The following is a 20565-nucleotide window of genomic DNA, read 5'->3' on the forward strand; positions in this document are numbered from 1 at the left end:
CAGCCATCCCAAAGAAGGAAACCTTGCCATTTGCAACAACATGGATAGAGCTATAATGTATTATGCTAAGAAATAAGTCAGAGAAAGACAAATACCATATGACATCACTCATATATGGAATTTAATAAAGAAAACATGAGCATATGGGAAGGGGGGAAAGAAAAAAAGGAGAGAGGGAAACAAACTGTAAGAAACTTTTAATGATAGAGAATAAACCAAGGGTTGATGAAGGGAGGTGGGTTGGGGATGGGCTCATGGGTGATGGGTATTAAAGAGGGCGCTTGTAGGGAAGCACCTGGGTGGCTCAGTGGGTTAAAGAGGGCGCTTGTGATGGGTATAGGGTATTGTATGAATCACTGATGAATCACTGAATGCTACTCCAGAAACCAATATTGCATTGTATGTTCACTAACTAAAATTTGAATTAAAAAAACATTATGTGGGGCATCTGGATGGCTCAGTGGGTTAAGCCTCTGCCTTTGGCTCAGGTCATGATCCCAGGGTACTGGGATCATGCCCCGCATTGGGCTCTCTACTCAGGGAGCCTGCTTCCCTCCTCTCTCTCTGCCTGTCCCCCTGTCTGCCTGTGATCTCTGTTTGTCAAATAAATAAATAATTGTTTTTAAAAAATGATGTGCTAGGGTAAGGACCAAATACATTATTACATTAGCTCCTGTGGTCTTCAGCACATCACTCTGAGATAGGGGTTACCCTGTTCTGCAGATGAGGAACCCGAGGTGAAGTAACTTTCCCTGAACCCCACATCACTGAGCTATGGAGGTGGGAGTGGAAGGCCCCCGGGGTCTCCTACTCTGTCAAGCGCAGACCCAGGATAGATCGTGATTTAGCTCCTTCCTGCTTTTCCAGCCACCAGCAGTTTGTGGGTCACTTAAATCTGAGGAGCTACAGGGTCTTCACCTGGACATAATGATATCCACAGAATTTAGCAGTTATTACCATTGAGGCATTGCTTAGAATAGCAGCAATAAACAAAACAACCAAACAAAAACCCCACCAAAAATGTCCACTAAAGGGTGATTTATTGAGGGGAATATAGTGTATTCTATATGGTGGAATATATTAAATTAATTCAGTTAAAGAAATAAATGTATTCTATTTCATAATTAAACATATTAAATTAAATGTATTAAATAAGTGTTGACAACAGAAGATGCTTACAACAAAACTTAAGTTACAAAAATGTACTTACTGGGTGACTTTGGGTTATATATATCATAATACATATTACTTATATTCATGTAAATATAAATAATACAATAAGAATGAATTCTCTCCAGATTGGCCTGCAGAACTAAGATAATTCCAAATATCAACAGAGGTTTGTTTTTTTTTTTTAAAGATTTTATTTATTTACTTGAGAGAGAGACAGTGAGAGAGAGCATGAACAAGGAGAAGGTCAGAGGGAGAAGCAGACACCCCATGGAGCTGGGAGTCCTATGCGGGACTAGATCCCGGGACTCCAGGATCATGACCTGAGCTGAAGGCAGTCGTCCAACCAACTGAGCCACCCAGCCGTCCCTCAACAGAGGTTTTTGTGAAACATGACAGCTGATACTGATTTTTTATATGGCAAGGGGAAATATCCAAGGCATTCCTTAATAAAAAGAGGGAACTTGGCCAACCAGACACTGAAACTGATGGTGAAGTCATGATAATTGATAATGTTGCTTTGGCAAAGGTAAGACCAAATGACCAGCTGAACAAGAGAGCCCAGAAAGATCCAGGAACACGTGGAAAGTTGATTTATGACATATGTGGCCATGCTGATCAGCGATGAAAGTTCAAGCTTAGATTAAATAAACAGATGAGTTTCTACTGATAATAAATAAATAAGCCAAGAAGAAGGAAAAGCTTTCCCTTATAGCAGAATCTCATGCAGGAATTATGGAGGTAGAAAATCTCCATTTGGCAAGCATTGTAGTCATTGACTCAGACAAAATTGTCAATGGATACCAAAACTATTGGGTTAAAATTTGAGGATGAACAGGATAGTTACATAGTCTCAAAGACGTCTCCACAACTTACTTACTACTTCCAAAGGGGGAAGATAGTGCTTTTAAAGTGGATAAACCTGGAGGACATCACCTTATCCAACTGATCCAAGTTGCCATCGCCAAAAAATGGAGAAAAATGACATATGGACTTCCTGTGTGTTGCACTGAAAAGGACATGACCTCACTAACATAATGATCCTGCCAAAAACACACAACCTAAACTTAATTATGAAGAAACATTCTATGAAGAAAACCCACACCGAGGGACAGTCACAAAATAATTGGCCTAACCGTTGAAAAATGTGAAGGTCAGAGAACACCAACCCTGAGGAACTGTTCCAGATCAAGTGAGATTGGAGACAACGTAATATGTGACCCTGGACTGGATCCCGTGGTGGGGGTGTGGGCTGTGCGAGGGGTGGAGCGGGACGGCTATAAAGCATATTTTTATCAGGGTAACCGATGAAATGTGAAAGTACACTGTAGATCATAGAGTAATGTAAGCAATGTTAAATTTTCTGATTTTGATAACTGTTTTCAATTCTCATGTTGAGAAAACATACACTCAAGTACTTGGAGGCAAATGAGCATGCTATCTGCAGTTTATTCTCAAATGCTTCAGAGACAACAATATGCATAAGAGAAAGAGAATGAGAAAACAAATACGGTGAATCAGATCATTGCTGAATCGGTTGAGGGGTACACAGGAATTTTTGTAAGCTTTTTAAAACTTTTCTGTCCTTTGAATTTTCTTGAAACAAAAAGCTAAAGAACAAAAAACTAAATAATAAAAAATTTTTTAAAAAGCTAAAGAACAGCAAGGGGATGATAAATACAAAACCTCTGGGAGGGAGGAGAGGCCAGAGAGTGGGGGAGAGAAGAACCCACGTAGATGCAACAGGACTATGTTCCAGTTCCTAAATTAAACGATGAGATTGTGGGCATTCATTTCATTATTTAGTTTTAACAATAATATATAGTATATCTTTTTTGTCCCGATAAAATAGCATTTTTTTAAAGATTTTTTAATTTATTGACTGAGAGAGAAATCACAAGTAGACCTGAGGGGCAGGCAGAGAGAGAGGGGGAAGCAGGCTCCCTGCTGAGCGGAGAGCCTGATGTGGGACTGGATCGCAGGACCCTGAGATCATGACCTGAGCTGATGGCAGAGGCTTAACCCACTGAGCCACCCTGGTGCCGCAAATAGCATCTTTTAGAAGATAATAAAAGGGAAAACAAAGACAAAACATAATAAGGCATGAATCAGAGCTATCTGATGAGCTCTGTGTGTGTATGATCTGAGTGCCCTTGAGCATGCTTCTTTTCCTCCATGAAGTTCACTTCTCTCACCTACAAAAGGGGAATAAGAGACCCACTGTGTAGTTGGGTTGCAAGCACTTGGAAGTCAGTGCTCATTAAGTGGCAGCTGCTTTTTTGTTTCCTCTGATAGGGCAGAGATAAGGGAAGTGTGTCAACAGTCACAAGCTTGGTTAAAGCGATAGAGGTTTCACATTGTCTATATGGCCAATTGGGAAGGAGGGTATCTAGGGAGCAAAATCGAGTTCATATTGGAAATCCCCCAAATAATTAAAGAGCCAATGAGTTTTATGTATCCTTTTTCCAAACCAGTCTCCATTATCTGGAAGTAAGACTTGGAAAAAGACAGATATTTATATTAGATGGTCTAGAGGAAGGTCAACAAAGCAGAGAAGTATGCTAAGAGTGAGGCTGGTTTAACTGGTCAGGGCATCCTGCCTAAGCAGTTAGCTTGCTTTTATTTGAAGTTCTGAGAAAGGAGACTATTTATAGGAGGTGGAAGATAAAAAGTGAGCAGATAATTTAGTAGATTAATTAGAGGCTGTGTATGAGAGCATACCTAGCAGAAAAATGCTTTTCCCAGTGCAGAATAAGTGAATCCATTCCTGACTTTTTTTGCAGCACATAAAAAATAATTCTTACATTATATATGTACTCCCTGTTTGGAAGAATTCCCTTATGGCTTAGCTACTTTTTATATACCAAAAGCCTTGAACAGATTGCAAAAAAAAAAAAAAAACCAAAAAGGCAAGCAGATATGTATTGAGCAACCACTGTATTTCAGGGTGACTCTGCTGTAAGGGATATAACAGAGGAGCTTGTATAAGCAAGTCTGTAGTGGATTTAAAATTTCATTTTTCAATGTTAATGGCTTTATAAAAGAGTGTGTGTGTGTATACATATATATATACACACAGAGCTAGCTTAAGCTCCTCACACATGTAACTAAACTCATCAACTGTGAACAATATAGCAAATTTGATGATGTTTATACATTACTAACAGTCAATTCAATGAAGAAATCAACAATACCAATTGTTGGCCATGTCAAACCTCAACTATTTTTCCATTTAGATAGCATATAGAGATAATCTGTCATCCTTGGTCACTAGAAATATTGCCAAAGAACGACTATTCTAGCTGTTGGTACCTAGAAGGTGCTTTTGGTTACTTGCTTTGGTGTTTAATTTCTTAAATGTTAATTATTTAAATTATATATAAACTATTATCACCTTATTTTTATATTGGTAAAACACATATTCATTAACACAGTTTTATCCATGACTTCTCCTTTTCTTTCTTCATAAACTATAAATACACAGATAATTCCAGAGATGAAGGCAGACATACATAATATTAAAGTTGGGGATTTTTTAAAAAATGCATTATAAAATTCTTGGAGTTATATGTACAAAAATTAGTAACCCAACCATTGCCTTCCTTTTACTTTGTCAGTTTTATATCAGCCACTGTATTCTCTGGAAATATAACTAAATAGGGAAGTTATAATAACAAATGTAAATTTACTGAGAAATGCAGTTTTAGAGGAATTGGAGAATATGGGGAGGGATGATCCTTGCAGAGACTTAAGAATGTTGTAGTTGAATCAATTGATAAACCGATCATGGGGAGGCACTGGGGAAAGGAAAAGATTTTCAAGAGAAAGATAAAAAGTCACGTGTGAACAACTAAAAATTACATTTTCAAAGGCAGCTCAAAGAATGATAATATTATTCTTATTTCAATCCTCATGATTAAAAAATGCATTACTTAATATTTCTGCCAAAATTATCTTTGAAAGATAATTTCGTAATGAAAGATAAAGAAAATAATGTACTATCACAGGATTTTAAATAGAAATGGAGATTTCTGATGCAATAGGGTGAACAGAATGCATCGTTTCCATTCTCTCCTGGAAGCCTATTAAAGTGACAATAATCATATTTAAAATATATAGGCCTAAAATATATATATAAAGAAAAAACAGGAAAGAAGACACAGAGAATAGGAAACATCAATATGCTTTGGAGGATGGAAAGCTGTTGACTTAGAAGATCTTCAGCAAGAAGAAAGAGAACCAACCTGCAAAACTTGAGAATGTGCAGAAAGGGAATGTGAGGTGCAGATCCGGGATTAAGAGAATCGTTCAAAAGTCTGCCTAAGAGACATTTAGATCTCAAAGAGCCTGGTGACTTCCCTTCCCATTTCAGACTTAAGATTGATTCCTGCGGAGCCTGAATCAAAAAGATTCTGAGGTTAAGGACAGTAGGTACAGAAAGCTCCAGGGGAGCTGAGGGGCTAAAAATAGGTAGATTAAGTAGAAGTCCATGTATTTATCAAAGAAGCACATCCTCACCCATTACTAGCCCTCGTTCTCTCTCCGGGTCCCTAAACACCTGCAGCCAGGTACAAGACTCCAGTCTCTTTCTTGCAGAAACTGAATGGCCATTTTGTGCAGACTCAAAGCCATTCTTAGGCGCTCAGAGTCTCAAACAAATAGAGAAAAAACCTCAAAGAAGAAAACAATTCCCAAAACAAAGGATCCAACAGAGAAGAGGGTGAGGGAATTTCCCAGTATAATAGCAAACAAAAGTGAAGAGTAACAATTCATAAAATGGGGCCAGAAAACAATCAGTCAAGATTGAAGCAGGAGAGCAAAAGTTTCTGGAAATAAACTAAAAATGGAATTCAGATTATCTGACAAGTATTGGGTTATATGAAAACTTATTTAGATGACTCCAAAATGAATAATTGAGACAGTTATTAACTCCAGGGAAAGAGAAGATAGAGTAATCATGGTATACTACTAGATTGAGCACTGAAAAATATGTAGACAGCCAAAATAATATAAATATGGGATAAAATACAGATAAATCGGTGGTTTAATTATATTAGGATTGTATTTATATATATAATATAATATGTTTTATTGTATCATATATATCAGAACTGGAGCTTTCTGTACCTACCATCCAATTATATTGGGAAGGAGGGGAAGCAGGGTAGTTGTATAAGAGCTATATCTTCATTTATCAATGTAAAAAGATCAGTTAATCACATATAAAATACTATATCAAGATAGAGCATCATAAATATAGAACTCTTATGTAGAAAGGTAAATCCCAGAAGACATACGGTAAGGATCAGAAACTGATGGGTGTCGGGGCACAGGGAGAGGTGGGTCATTTTTGAAAAATTTAACTGTCAAGAAAACTATTCGTATTATATTCCCTTATTTTAATTAGTGGAAAGTAGTAATATATGGGCTTACATTCTGTGTTTCTCAACATATTTTAACCCATGATTGCATTTGATAAATAAACAAACAAAAAAACCACCACCAGGGGCGCCTGGGTGGCTCAGTGGGTTAAGCCTCTGTCTTGGGCTCAAGTCAAGTCCTGGGATGGAGCCCTGCATTGGGCTCTCTGCTCAGCAGAGAGCCTGCTTCCCCCTCTCTCTCTGCCTGCCCCTGTGCCTACATGTGATCTCTCTCTCCATGTCAAACAAATAAATAAAATCTAAAACAAAACCAACCACCAAATCCATATATTCTTTCAGTGTTATTTGGAGATTAGAATAAAACAAACTTGGTGACTAAAAACAATTTAAAGCAATGAGACAAAATGCTGTTTTGCCCCTCTTGCCCCTACTCCAGAATTAAATAAGAACATTCCTTTCCATCCTTGCAAAGATAACAACTGTTCACTTTTTCTCATTTCCTGGCTGAGGATCTCGGTGTCTCCTTATTTCAATCAATCCAATTTAATGCATTCAATACAAACTCTTTTCTCTCTGGCTTTCAGTGCCTGTTCTTCTCCTTCCCTGCCCTCTACCTATCTAACCTTATTTTCCATTACATCACAGTGGGCAACTCCTGTAAAGTTAGATGGCTCTCTCAGAACCAGGCATACATACCCTGGGCCATGCCTGCTTTCATCCTTTAGGTCAAGCTCTTGCCTGAATACTTCGGCCCATCTCTTCTGGACCAGACCCAAGTCTTCCTGTCCTTCAAAACCTGCTTCAAGAGGAACAAAGACTTTTCTTATCATAATTCTACTATCTTATCATCTTCGAAACTTTGGCTTTTATCATTAAAACTTACAGAAGAAAAGAAAATTAATGAAAGTCACATTTTATGACCTACTTGGGCAAAAAGGAAATTTAGACAAATGAACATTTGTCCAAATTCAAGAGACTGTACTCAATCTATTGGGTTGGCACCTACCATTAATTTTCAAAATGTGATGTGCCAGTGATATTTTTCAGCATGATGCCATTCTCTATGAAGGAAAGATCATCTTTTTAAAGCACCTAGTCCCAACAACATGAGACTGTTGGAAGGGATAAATAGCAAATTAAGGCTAGATTGAGAAAAGCCAATAAATATGATAAAAGTTTTATATTGATCTTGCCTCTTAATTATTTAAATGTTCAAATTTTTATTGCATTTATTGTACAACAACATAAGAATACCAAAGAACAAAAACAGAAAAAATTATCTCTACTTCTATCACTCAAACTGTCTTCACTTGTTCACGTACTCTTCCATTTCTCAACCCTATGCATATGTAATTTTACATAGAAAGCATTCTAGTTTTTACCCTTGGTATTGTAAACATTTTCATGTTGTAAATCCTTCTCTGCACTTCACATGTTAGTATTTATACAATAATCCGTCTCTTAATACCCATATGAGAATTCATCTATTGCAGTACCATAATTATTTGTGTCTCTATCATTATTCATTTATAATTCTTTTCAGTCATTCAGTAAAAAAAAAAATTTTTTCAGCAGACTGTGAGCAAATAGGCAATCATATGCACTGACAGTACTTATCAAATTTAAAATGGGCATATCCTCTAACCTAATCGATCTACCTTGTTGAATCTATCCTTGAGAGATAATTATAGAAGTTGCAAACATAAATATGCTATTTGCTGCATTATTTAATGGTAAAAACTAGAGATGATCTAAATGAGCCAGAGTAGTATAATAGCTGAATAAATTTTGGTATACCTGTATATAACATTAAAGGGTGATTAAAAATAATGAGTTAGATCTGTTTGGGTTGACTTGGGTTGATAAACTGATGAATGGCAGTGTGAGGGTGGGAAAGGAAGTTTAGATAAGTAGGAGGAGCTCATTGTTGTGGGAAAATGCTATATGGGTATGCTTATAATAAATATATATATACATGTTTGCGCATACATAAGAAATTGATATAGACCGGCAATTACTTTTTTCTTTATATCCTTCAGTAGTATTTGAATTACCACAAACACATATTATTACTTTTTAAGTTTTTGAATAATAAAATATAAATTATCTAAATAATACTCATTAAGGAATTATTACTTTATTTTCATAGATGGTCCACTCCAGCAGCTCTTTTTAACTGCTCCAGAAGGAACAGGAGACTTGGCAAAGCTGGTCAGTCCTCTCTACCTAAAAATGAGGAGATCTCAATCTTCTCTAGAGTCAAACTCATTTTGGATCACCAGTATATTCATTAGGTAATGAAAATCAATTTTGTGTTATGATTTGTTACTGTATGATTTGTTACTGTTTGATTTGTATACTGAAGGGTTTCCCAGCATTTTACTGTTGACATTTTGAGCCAAGTAATTCTTTGCTGTCAGGGATGTCCTTAAACTCTACCTACTAGATGTCAGTAGTGGGCTTCCCTTCCAGTTGTGACAACCAAAAAATATCTTTAGACATGGCCAAGTGTTCCAGGTTGGGAACTGATATAATACAATAGTATTTAGCCACTAGAAAGAATGGATTAATTCTAAATATATTAATAGAAATTACCTCCAAGGTAAAATATTAAGTGAAAGATGAAAGGTCCAAAACAGTGTTCTGAGTATGTAGACAATATACTGATGCAGAAAATATAGTATGGAGTCAGCTACCTGGAGTAAAATCCCAGCTCTTCTCAACTAGCTGTGTGACCTTGGACAAGTTACCCAACCTCTCTGTTCCAACATTTCTTTATTTTTAAAAGATACTATCATATGGTTAAGCATATTTCATACAACTAGTATGAGGATTAAAGGGATCAATTTCTGTAAAATACTTAGAAGAGTGTCTGGCATAAATGTTTTCACTTGTGATTATTATCATCAGCATCATTTGTGAAAATATAATATTGATAGACTATCTCTGGAAATATTTATAAGAAAACTGGTGAGAGTGGTTTCCTCTGGGCAAAGAGGTTAGGAAAAACATAATTTATAATGGATGCTCTTTGGGGATTTTAAATTTCTTCTACTATTATTTATTAAAACATTTTAAAAAGGCAATTTAGTTTGAAAAGGTTTTATGAACATATGTTGAGCTCCTACCTTTTATTTTTTAAAAAGATAGATTAAAACTTCTGGGAAACTAGCCATTTTATCTATGCTGCTAAAATAACCAAAATCTCCTTGTTGGCAATAACAAGTTAACATCAAAATTGTCTCTACCCCCTGCCCCCACCACCCTGGGGTAGGAGAAAAAAACATAGAGAGTCTTCATTCATTTGCAGTTTAAAATAATAACAATTTCATCTGGCCTTATTAAATGTCTCATTTTATAGTAAATTCCGTGTTTACAGAAATAGGAAGGCAAAGTGGCAGATGGTTCAAAATATTGTGTAGCTTTATAATGTGATTTTTTACTTCTATTTGAATATAAGTATGTCTCACTAGCACAAATGTCTATACTAAAAGTCACTCTAACATTGGAGAGGCATTAGAATTGTGAATTAATAAGTAAAGGGAGAAATTTATTAGAACATGTAGGTTTTTTTTAATTAATTAATTTACTTGAGAGATCAAGCAGGGCAATGGCAGAGGGAGAAGAGAATCTCAAGCAGACTCTGAGATGAGTGCAAAGCCTGACACAGGGCTTGATCTCACAACCCCAAGATCATGACCTGAGCCAAAATTAAGAGTCAGATTCTCAACTGACTGAGTCAGTCAGGCACCCCGGAACATGTAGTTCTAATAGTGACAGGAATGCAGTTATTTGCAAAGGTTTACAAAGAAACACCCACTGCAGTGAAATATGAGAAAGAATCAACTGTTGAAAAGATGGTAAGGAGAAAACCTAGATTTCTAGTTTGGCAAATAAAGAACTTAGAAGTTGCCACGTGGTCCTAACAACAAGAACTTTAACAAACAGAAAAATCAACAACTCCTCTTAGATTCCTCAGAGAAATGAAGTCACAGGGCAAAGCCACTCCCTCCAAAATTGGAGAGGCAGATAGTTAGATACAGAGAATTACAACTCACCAGAGCAGAAACCTCTGTGGAAACCGGGACTGGGATGACATGATTGTCTGTAGAAAAATATGAAATAATCACCACCAACAACAAAAAAAACTTACTGGAGCCATTAATGATTATAACAAGATTTCAGGATATAAGGTTTATATGTAAAAGTCATCTGCTGTCCTATATACCAGCAATGAATAAGTGGGATTTTGAATTTAAAACATATTACCATTTACATTAGCACCCCCCAAAATGAAATAAGTGAAATAAATTTAGCAAAATATGTACAAGATCTATGTGAGGAAAATACAAAACTCTGATGAAAGATACCAAAGAAGAACTAAATAAATGGAGAGATATTCCATGTTCACGTGTAAGAAGACTCACTATTGTCAAGATGTCAGTTCTCCCCAATTTGAACAATAGGGTCAATGCAGTCACAATCAGAAGCCCCACGTTATTTTGTTGTATCAACTGACTGATTCTAAAATGTACATGGAGAGCAAAGGACCCAGAATAGCCAACTCAATTTTGAAAGAGAAGAATAGAGTCAGAAGACTGGCACTATTTGACTTGAACACTTACTAGAGAACTACATTAATCAAAACAGCATGGTATTGGTGAAGAGAATAGACAAATATTTCAATGGAACAGAACAGAGAACCTAGAAATAGATCTACATAAATAAAGTCAGCTGATGTTTGACAATGGAGCCAAGGTAATCTTTTCAACAAATGGTACAACTGGTCATCCACATACCAAAAAAAAAAAAAGAATCTAGATACAGACCTTATGCCCTTCACAAAAATTAACCAAAAATAGATCATAGACCTGAATGTAAAATGCAAAACAGTAAAACTCCTAGGAGGTAATATAGGAGAAAACCTAATTGACTTTGAGTATGGAGAAGACTTTCTTTTTGAGATTTATTTATTTATCTGAGAGAGAGGGAGGGAGAGAAGCAGACTTCCCACTGAGCGCAGAGCCCCATGCAGGGCTCTATATGGGGCTCATTCCAGAGCTTGACACAGGGCTTGATGAGGGGCTCAGCCCCATGACCCTGAGATCATGACCTGAGCTGAAATCAAGAGCTCATTGTTTAACCGACCAAAACTCCTACGTACCCCTGGAGATGACTTTTTAGATACAAAACCAAAAGAACAATCAATAAGAGAAATAACCAATAAACGGACTTCACTAGAATTAAAATTTTTTTTTTAAAGATTTTATTTATTTATTTGATAGAGAGAGATTACAAGTAGGCAGAGAGAGAGAGGAGGAAGCAGGCTCCCTGCTGAGCAGCGAGCCCGATGCGGGACTCGATCCCAGGACCCTGAGATCATGACCTGAGCCGAAGGCAGCGGCTTAACCCACTGAGCCACCCAAGCGCCCTTAAAATCCTATGCTCTGTGAAAGGTGATGTGAAGACAAGCCACATAGTGGAAGAAAATATTTGTAAAACGTATATCCGATAAAGAACCGAATGATGTTACTGAATTATACAAAGAACTCTTTTTTTTCCCCTGTAGAATTATTTGGCACATTTCTATATGAAAAAAATTAGAAACCATTTGATACACCTAAAACACATGTACTGTGTAACTGAAGCACCTATCTTTAGCATCTGAAATATGAGCTCTTGGATAGGGCTGTAATTGTAGATAGCACATCAATTCCCAAACTGAAAGATTCCCTTATTTATCTCGAAATTGCCATGGGAAATGCTAGTTGTGCAATATTAACCATCTCTCCTAAGGGAACACTCTCCCAATGCTTAGACATGACATTTATCTTCACTAAACACATATCCTTTGCCAAACCTGTTTGAAAAGCAATTCATTTGGAAGGTTTAGTTGATCACTCTAGTTTGCAGCCAACACACCTCCTAGTCCTGCAGTCAAAATTTGGAGCATGATTTCAAGCCAGGCAGAATCCCATACATAAAAAAAAAAAAAAAACTACGAACTAAACCCTAGTAAAACAACCCAGAGTAACCATATAATCAAGATGAAAGGTTCACTGCTAAGCTAGATTAAAATTATATCTATATAAAACACACAGAAAAATATTTTGTTGTTGTTTTTATGGTCAAAATAAACCAACCAAACTCTTTAATTTTCTCCCTTCTCCCTTTTTTTTAAAGTATAGGTCTTGCCTTTTTTTTTTTTTTTAAGATTTATTTATTTATTTATTTATTTAAGGGAGAGAGAGAAAGAGCATGAGCTGGGGGAGGGGCAGAAGGAGAAGCAGACTCCCTGCTGATCAGGGAGCCCAATGATAGGGCTCAGTCGGGGATCCAGGACTCCAGGATCATGACCTAAACCAAAGGCAGATGCTTAACCAACTGAGCCATCCAGGCGCCCCTCCCTTCTCTTCAACTAAAGAATTTCTCTTCTGTGTGGTACAGTTTAACCGTTAAGACTACGGTTCTGCAGTCACACTCCCCGCATTTGACTGGCATTTCCACCACTTCCTAGCTCTACACCCCAGCCCAAGTTACTTAACTTCCTCAGGGCCTCATTTCCACCTTCTGTAGGAGAGGGCAGGCAATAAATACTACAGGATAAATTAGATAATGCAAGTAAAGTGATTAGAACAGCATTGGCACAGAAAATACTTGCTGATTATTATAATTATTTGACACTACTGTAGTTCCTCATTTAGTTTCCCAGTTGTCCATCTAAGTCTTTCAACTTACAATATCAAATTGCCATTATATGTCCGTGCCACTAGTACAATACTCAGCACATAGCATGGACTCACTATATTTTTCTTAGAAGAAAAGAGTGTGGGAAGGAAAGAAAAGAGAGAAAGGAGGGAGGTAAGATGAAGAGAAGGGAGTAGAGAAGAGAAGTGAGAGGCGGGTGGGGATGAAGAAAAGAGAAGGGGAGGGGAAGGGAGGGGAGGAGAGGAGAGAGGAGAAAAGAAGGGAGTAAAACTGAAAACGTATGTCGTAAGGAGTAGAAAACCGATCATAATATGCCGTGACTTCATGTTTGCAAATAGAAGTCTCCTGTTCATTTCACAGGTAACTTGATTGTTCTTCCAAATCTACTTATTTAATACTTTTGATATATATGTACAATCACAATGGTTTGACTACTTTATAGGTACGCTTTCTGGTTAGCTTTCCAAAACTTTTAAAACACCGAGTCCATTTAGTTCACACACAAGCATTGGAAAATACGAGGGAACACATAGCATGAAGCATCAATTCATGTACACAGGCTAATTCAGAGCTTAGTTTTTAGACTTGCTAACCTCAGAGCATTTCGGTGGGTAGGTACGGGCCAAATGATTAGTTTGATTTGTTCATTTAGACGTTTTATAATCTTAACAAAAAATAGACAGTTAAGCATCTGCCTTCAGTTGAGGTCATAATCTTGGGGTCCTGGGATCAAACCTCCCATGGGGCTCCTTACTCAGCAGGGAGCCTGCTTCTCTCTCTCATCACTCTGCCCCTCCCTACCCTGCTCATGCTCCCTCTCAATGTCCAATAAATAAATAAAATCTTTGAAAAATAAGATAAAATGTAAAAATACATTAAAAACTGGTCATTATCCTGCTAATTTAAGTAAATGCAATTATAATGAATTTGGAGGATCTAAATGATCTAGTTTGGCCTCCTAAATTTTCCCTTAATAGTCCATTTTTCTCTTCATTTTCTAGCTGATAAACTTAGTACAAAGTTACTTGTTTATAATTTGAAGTGACCTATTTTTCATGATTTTCCAAAAATGTTACTTCCTATAGAACAAATATCTTTTAAAAAATATTTTTCAAATATTTTATAAAAATTTGTGCTCTCTTGATAGAGTATTTTTATTCACTAAAGAAACATTTTCTTGTTTATATTCTTGTGTGGGATAGTTCTTTTAAAAACCACTCTAATTATCCAAATATTTATCTTACAAGTGGGATCATTTTTGTGACTGCTTCATTACTATGGGAAGAATACAGTGTTTTACTACAAAGGGACACAAAAAGCCCTTTAATTCTGGAAATTCTTGCCCTTGTGTCATAAAAACAGCCTAGGATTATGGAGGAAAAAATATTAGAAGGTAGTGTCTATAATCGTAGACAAAACTATGCCCTAAACTAGCTACAAAAAATAAGTCTTTTTAAAAACATCACACTCAGAACCCTTTAATTTAACTTTGCTTTGCCTTTGAAGGAAAAAATTCCTTGAACTCTAAGTGGCTTTTAGATTTTAACTCTAGTCTCTCATTGAAGCTTTCAAGTCCCAAAGTCACTATTTGTTGGATTACAAGCAACATTTGTAGGAGACACCCCTGCCCATGTTCGTGTACTTGCCAAGTACCATTTCTAGAGCTCATTTCCATCCTGTTGACCAAAGTGGGAGGTCATGATATACCCAGTGGGTAGAACAAAGGCTATGAGAGCAACCCTGTTGTTTTCAAAGTCTCTATCTTTCTCACGTTGACCTTTTTTTTTTTTTTTTTTAAGATTTATTTATGTATTTGAGGAGGAGAGAGAGAGAGAGAAGGGCAGGGGAGGAGGGTGGTGGGGGAGGGGAAGAGGGAGAGAGAGTCTTAAGCAAATTCCCTGCACTGAGCCACTGGGGCTCCATCTTACCACCTTGAGATCATAACCCTGAGATCATAACCTGCACCAAAACCAAGAGTGGGACACTCTGCGACTGTGCCACCCAGGAGCCCTTCTCAAGCTGAATTCTTTTTTTTTTTTTTTTTTAAGATTTTTATTTTATTTATTTGACAGAGAGAGATCACAAGTAGACGGAGAAGCAGGCAGAGAGAGAGAGGGAGGAAGCAGGCTTCCTGCTGAGCAGAGAGCCCGATGTGGGGCTCGATCCCAGGACCCTGAGATCATGTCCTGAGCCGAAGGCAGCGGCTTAACCCACTGAGCCACCCAGGCGCCCCTCAAGCTGAATTCTTAAATGTACTAAATAAAAGTGGAAAGGAGGAGAGGTGGAAAAATTATTTTTTTCTTGGCTTATTCAAGACTGGGCAAATGCCTATCTTAAATCTCATAGGAAGTCTGGGTTATTGGATATTCACGTAATGACCACAAAAGGGAAAAATGTAATCAGGTAAACATTAAAATAAATTGCAAAAAAAAAAAAAAAAAAAAAAAAATGTGACCTGCATGAGTGGTTCTCAGCCCCAGGACATATTAGAATCGCCTGGAAAGCTTTTAAATACTGTGAAATGCCTTGGCCCCCACCCCCTTGGGATTCTGACTAAATTGTCCTGCAGTGGGGCCTACACACTGGCATTTTTCAGATCACCGAGATGGTTTTAGTGAGCAGGAGGGCTGATAACACAGTTCTGCATCTAACCAATTAAATACTTGGGTAGATTTTTAACCAGAGGAGTTGGTTACTTGTGAGCAATAAACTTTTGAGCAATAAACACTCACAAAGGGCTTGCACATGCCAGGCACTGTGTTAGGTTCTGAGAATACAAAACTATTTGAAAAGGAAAGACTTTGAAAAATAAGAACATGAATGGCAGTAACAGCTAAAATATTTTCTAATAAGAAATGAAGATCAACAGCTCTGGTCTTTCAGGTTTTCACTGACTCAGGTCATCACTAGAGTTAAATGTCAAAAGGGGATGCCCCAAAAGCCTTCCCTCAGATTTATACACAATCAGGTTTTAATGAAAAATCCTGACAGTAAAAAATGTCCATCACTTAACTATGAATAAGCCAAGAAACCTCTCATAACACAAAAGAGATGGAAATCACAAATACTGAAAAGCAAGAAAATGCAAAGAAATCAGTTCAGGCTAGTGATTTCTGGTAGAGTGAGGAGGCTACCTACCCCCAGGAGAAAAGCTGAAGTGATGAGATGACTTTGAAAAATTAAAGTTAAGGAAAAATCCCCAACTTCCTCGGCCAGAAATTTAATGTGGCTTTATTTTTCTTGATATAGAAATTCTAAGGAAACGTAATAATCCATATTCAACTATAAAGGCAAAAAGATACTCCAGAGTTAAGTGAAATTGCCTGCAGATTATTAATAAATGAATTAGACTTGATTCATAAAAGGAGACTTTGACAGAAGCTGAGGGTGTGAACTTAGAAAAGCATAAACAATATCTTGGGCTTTATTTGAATACCCAAACAATAAAGATCAGTGCCAGCATTATGACCTGCAGTAACATATATTGGTCTGATTGCAAAGCAAGAACTAATAATTGTGCTTCATGAGGAAAATCTAGAGAGTACACAGCACATATTAGAAGATATTGATTAAAAATACCTCAGGTTTAGGGATGCCTGGATGGATCAGTCGGTGGAGCATCTGCCTTTGGCTCAGGTCATGATTCTGGGGTCCTGAAATCAAGCCCCGCATTGGGCTCCCTGCTCAGCGGGGAGTCTGCTTCTCCTTCCTCTGCCCCTCCCCCTACTTATGTGCGCTCTCTCGCTCTCTCTCTGTCAAATAAAAAAAGAAAATATTTAAAAAAAAAATACCTCAAGTCTTCCTCAGATTTAAAATTAATCTCAATGCAAAGACCACCAGAAAGAAAGCATTCTTCTTGAGAAAATGGTAACATTTATCTTTACTCTCCTCGGACTTCATTTCCTGAGAATCGCAATGCTTTTTCAATTATGAGTTATCTGAAGGAGTTCTTATCATACACTCCTTGTATGTATGTTTACTATCATCCCCACCACTAGTAATAGTACAGATTTTGATGACGGGACCATTCATTGAGCCCTTCTGTATAGCAGGTCCTTTGTCATACTAAGCATTTTCTATAGTACCTCATTTAATCCTCATGATTGACTTATTTATTCATATTTTAAGAATGAGAGGATTGTGGCTACTCGACATTTAAAAATTTGCCCAAGATTACAGAATTAGAAAGTAACAGAACTAAACCCCAAGTTCTTCAGTTTTCTTTTTCTTTTCCAATTTGGAAGTCTAACATATTGCAGTAACATTCACACTCTGTAGGAAAATCCTAAAATATAAAAAAGTTGACCAGAGTAAAAAGGCATAGCCATGAAAGATAAGTATACAAGGATTTTCTGCATGTTTCCTTCCCATCTTTTTGTGGTACCTGTACACCAGTGCCTGTGATCTTAAATACAGAACTCGGCAACCCCACTGTGCTTGCTTCTACGTGGGCTCAAAACCTGCCCTTTTTTTTTTTAAAGATTTTTAAAATTTATTTGACAGACAGCACTAGTAGGCAGAGAGGCAGACAGAGGGGGGAGGGGAGCAGGCTCCCCACCAAAGCAGAGAGCCCCATGCAGGACCCGATCCCAGGACCCGGGATCCCGACCTGAGCCGAAGGCAGCAGCTTAACCCACTGAGCCACCTGGGCGCCCCAAAACCTGCCCTTTTATTAGAGGTTCCCTCCTCATTCTCTGTGCCCCACTCCATACCTAATGCTCTAGGTAGAAGTACACACAAATGCATAGAGTTACATGTCCTTTCCTATCTCCCCCATGCTTATCATTCTCTCTACCTTGTCTTCCCCTTATCAAAAAAATAAAATAAAATAAAATAACTGGCTAGAGGCACCTGGATATCTCAGATCACTAAGTATCTGCCTTCGGCTCAGGTTATGATCTCCAGGTCCAGGGATCAAGCTCCGTGTCAGGCTTTCAGTTTGGCGGGAGCTTCTCTCTCTCTCCCTCTCTCTCTCCCCCTGCTGTGCTCTCTGTCTCTCTCTCTCCCAATGAATAAATACAATCTAAACAAACAAACAAACAAAAACCTAGCAAAAGAAGCAAAACTCAGGTGACTAGACAAACCAAACATTTCTTCAAGACACACCAAAAAAATAACAAATCACCAGGAAACAATGTCTCAAGTCTGAGTGTAGAGATAGAAGTTGCCATCAACCAGGATCTCTGAGAATGGACAGCCTGCTAGCCTTAGAACAGGAATCTAATGAAGGATGCTTTCATCTCCAGTAAACACACACAGACACACAGACATAGCTTATAACTGCCTCCCAGTGCCTTTCTTCTTGGGTCAGTATTTCTAAAACACAAATTTCAGGAGTATGGATTACTGTGACTTCTTTGAAGGGCATTTTGGAAATAGTTACAAGAATGTAAAATATAATTAACCTTTAATCAGCAGTTTCATTTTGAGAGATGTTTTCTTTAGACCTACTGAAATGCATACCCAAAAATTATGCACAAGGCTGTTAGTAGCGTAGTGTTTGTAATTGAGAAAAATTAGAAAGCACTTATGTGTCTATCAGGGAGGTGCTGGGGGCATAGAAGTGGTGCTTGCCCTGGTCAAGTTTCATTCCAGTGGATGTCTGACTTAACTTGCAGGAGCTGTCTTAGCCTAAAGCACATTCTGTGAGTTTGCCTTCGAAACCCCTCCAGTGCTACCTCAGAGAGTATCACGGAGGGAACCTAAGATTCGTTTTTTGGTAATACCAGCCCAGCAGGAACGACTAAGTGGAGGACCGACCAGCTAGGTTGTGTCATTATTTGTTTTCTTTAAATGTTCCAAGAATGCCATAGAATTAATCCACCCTTAACATTTCTTTCTATTGAAACTCTTAAAGTAATGCCTTTCTCGGGCGCCTGGGTGGCTCAGTGGGTTAAGCTTCTGCCTTCGGCTCAGGTCATGATCTCGGCATCGGCATTAGGCTCTCTGCTCAGCAGGGAGCCTGCTTCCCCCTGCTCTCTCTGCCTGCCTCTCTGCCTACTGGTGATCTCTCTCTCTCTCCGACAAATAAATAAAATAAAATCTTTAAAAAAAATGTCTTTCTCTCCCCAAAGTGGCAAAGGATTCACATTCTCTGTTTGCCTTCCAGATTCTCATGCACTGTGACAGTGGTAGCTGAGTATCCAAATCACATTTTATTTATTATTTTTAAAAAACTGGGGGGAGGCAGCAAAGCAAAATTCATTGAGGAACAAGAGAAAGCTCCTGAAGAGGGAGGGAACCCAAGAGGGTTGCCCCCAAATCACATTTTAAAACACCAGAGTCACTATGGGGTTCCTTCCAGAATTTTCAGAAATTGGGGAGGCATGTGGAAAAGAATAAAAGTCCTGTATAGCTACTCTCCCCAAGCAGAGAGATTCAGGGACAAGGGTTATAATGCGTGTTATACCATGAATGACAAACATTTCAGAATGTGAGCAAAACATTATCTTTTGGAAAGTAATTGAGCAACATCTACCTTAAATCTTTGAATGGGGTTATAGCTAGCCCTTGTGTGCATTTTCTAGAAATTATCTACCCTTTTTCATTAATGCAACTAGTCAGGGAAAGATAGGAAAGATCAAAATCAATGTCTAAACTATGTATTTACTTTAAATAAACACAATTGTATTATTTTCATATAGTAATATATAAAAAACTACCACAAGAATCATGCCAAAAATTTTAATAAAAGATACAAAGTATCCTGCTTTAGATTAACACATTAACTATATGTAAATTGGACTCCCAGGATTTGAAAACAATTTGTCTAGAACAGTCCCTAAAATATTACACCCACCATAAATTTCTGTATCAAGCCATTTTGTTAAGCCTTGAAAAGAAACTTCAGCATAACCAAGTTCACTGTTATCACAAAGTCAGAATTAGTGAAAATTTAGAATCTTAAGGTTGAAAGAGATCTTAAAGTTTAACTGATCTAACAATCCAACACTCTAACATTTCTGCCAGTTAGAAAGCATACATTTGTTGAGCACATACTATGTGATAATTCCATGGTAGATGGTTTTTAGCCTGTTCTGAAGAAATCTACAAAAGGAAGAACTCCCCACCTCACAAAGCAACCCATTCCTCTTTGGTAAGTTCTAACTATTAACTGTGAGCTGGCGGGTGTATATCCCCCGAAACTCTTCTTACTACATTTGCCACTGACTTCCCTTTTGCAAAAATCAATGTCCTGTTTTAAATTTCATGGAGCACTTAGCACTAATGACCGCACATATTTTTGAACTTCTGTTGCAGTTTTATTTCTTCCCTCCAAATTAGATCAGATCCCCTGGTTATAACC

General features: G+C 37.6%; 1 long non-coding RNA gene across 1 annotated transcript in view; it reads left to right on the forward strand.

Annotated features, from left to right (window-relative positions):
- The window catches only part of LOC132001968 (uncharacterized), a 37175-nt gene extending 28337 nt beyond the window's left edge, over nt 1-8838 (forward strand). Inside the window, exon 3 of the long non-coding RNA XR_009399735.1 lies at nt 8701-8838. This is a non-coding gene — a long non-coding RNA (uncharacterized LOC132001968). The remainder of the gene's footprint in view (nt 1-8700) is intronic.
- The last annotated feature ends 11727 nt before the right edge of the window (nt 8839-20565 follow it).

This window comes from Mustela nigripes, chromosome 1 (genome assembly GCF_022355385.1).
Source record: "Mustela nigripes isolate SB6536 chromosome 1, MUSNIG.SB6536, whole genome shotgun sequence".
Lineage (NCBI taxonomy): Eukaryota > Metazoa > Chordata > Mammalia > Carnivora > Mustelidae > Mustela > Mustela nigripes.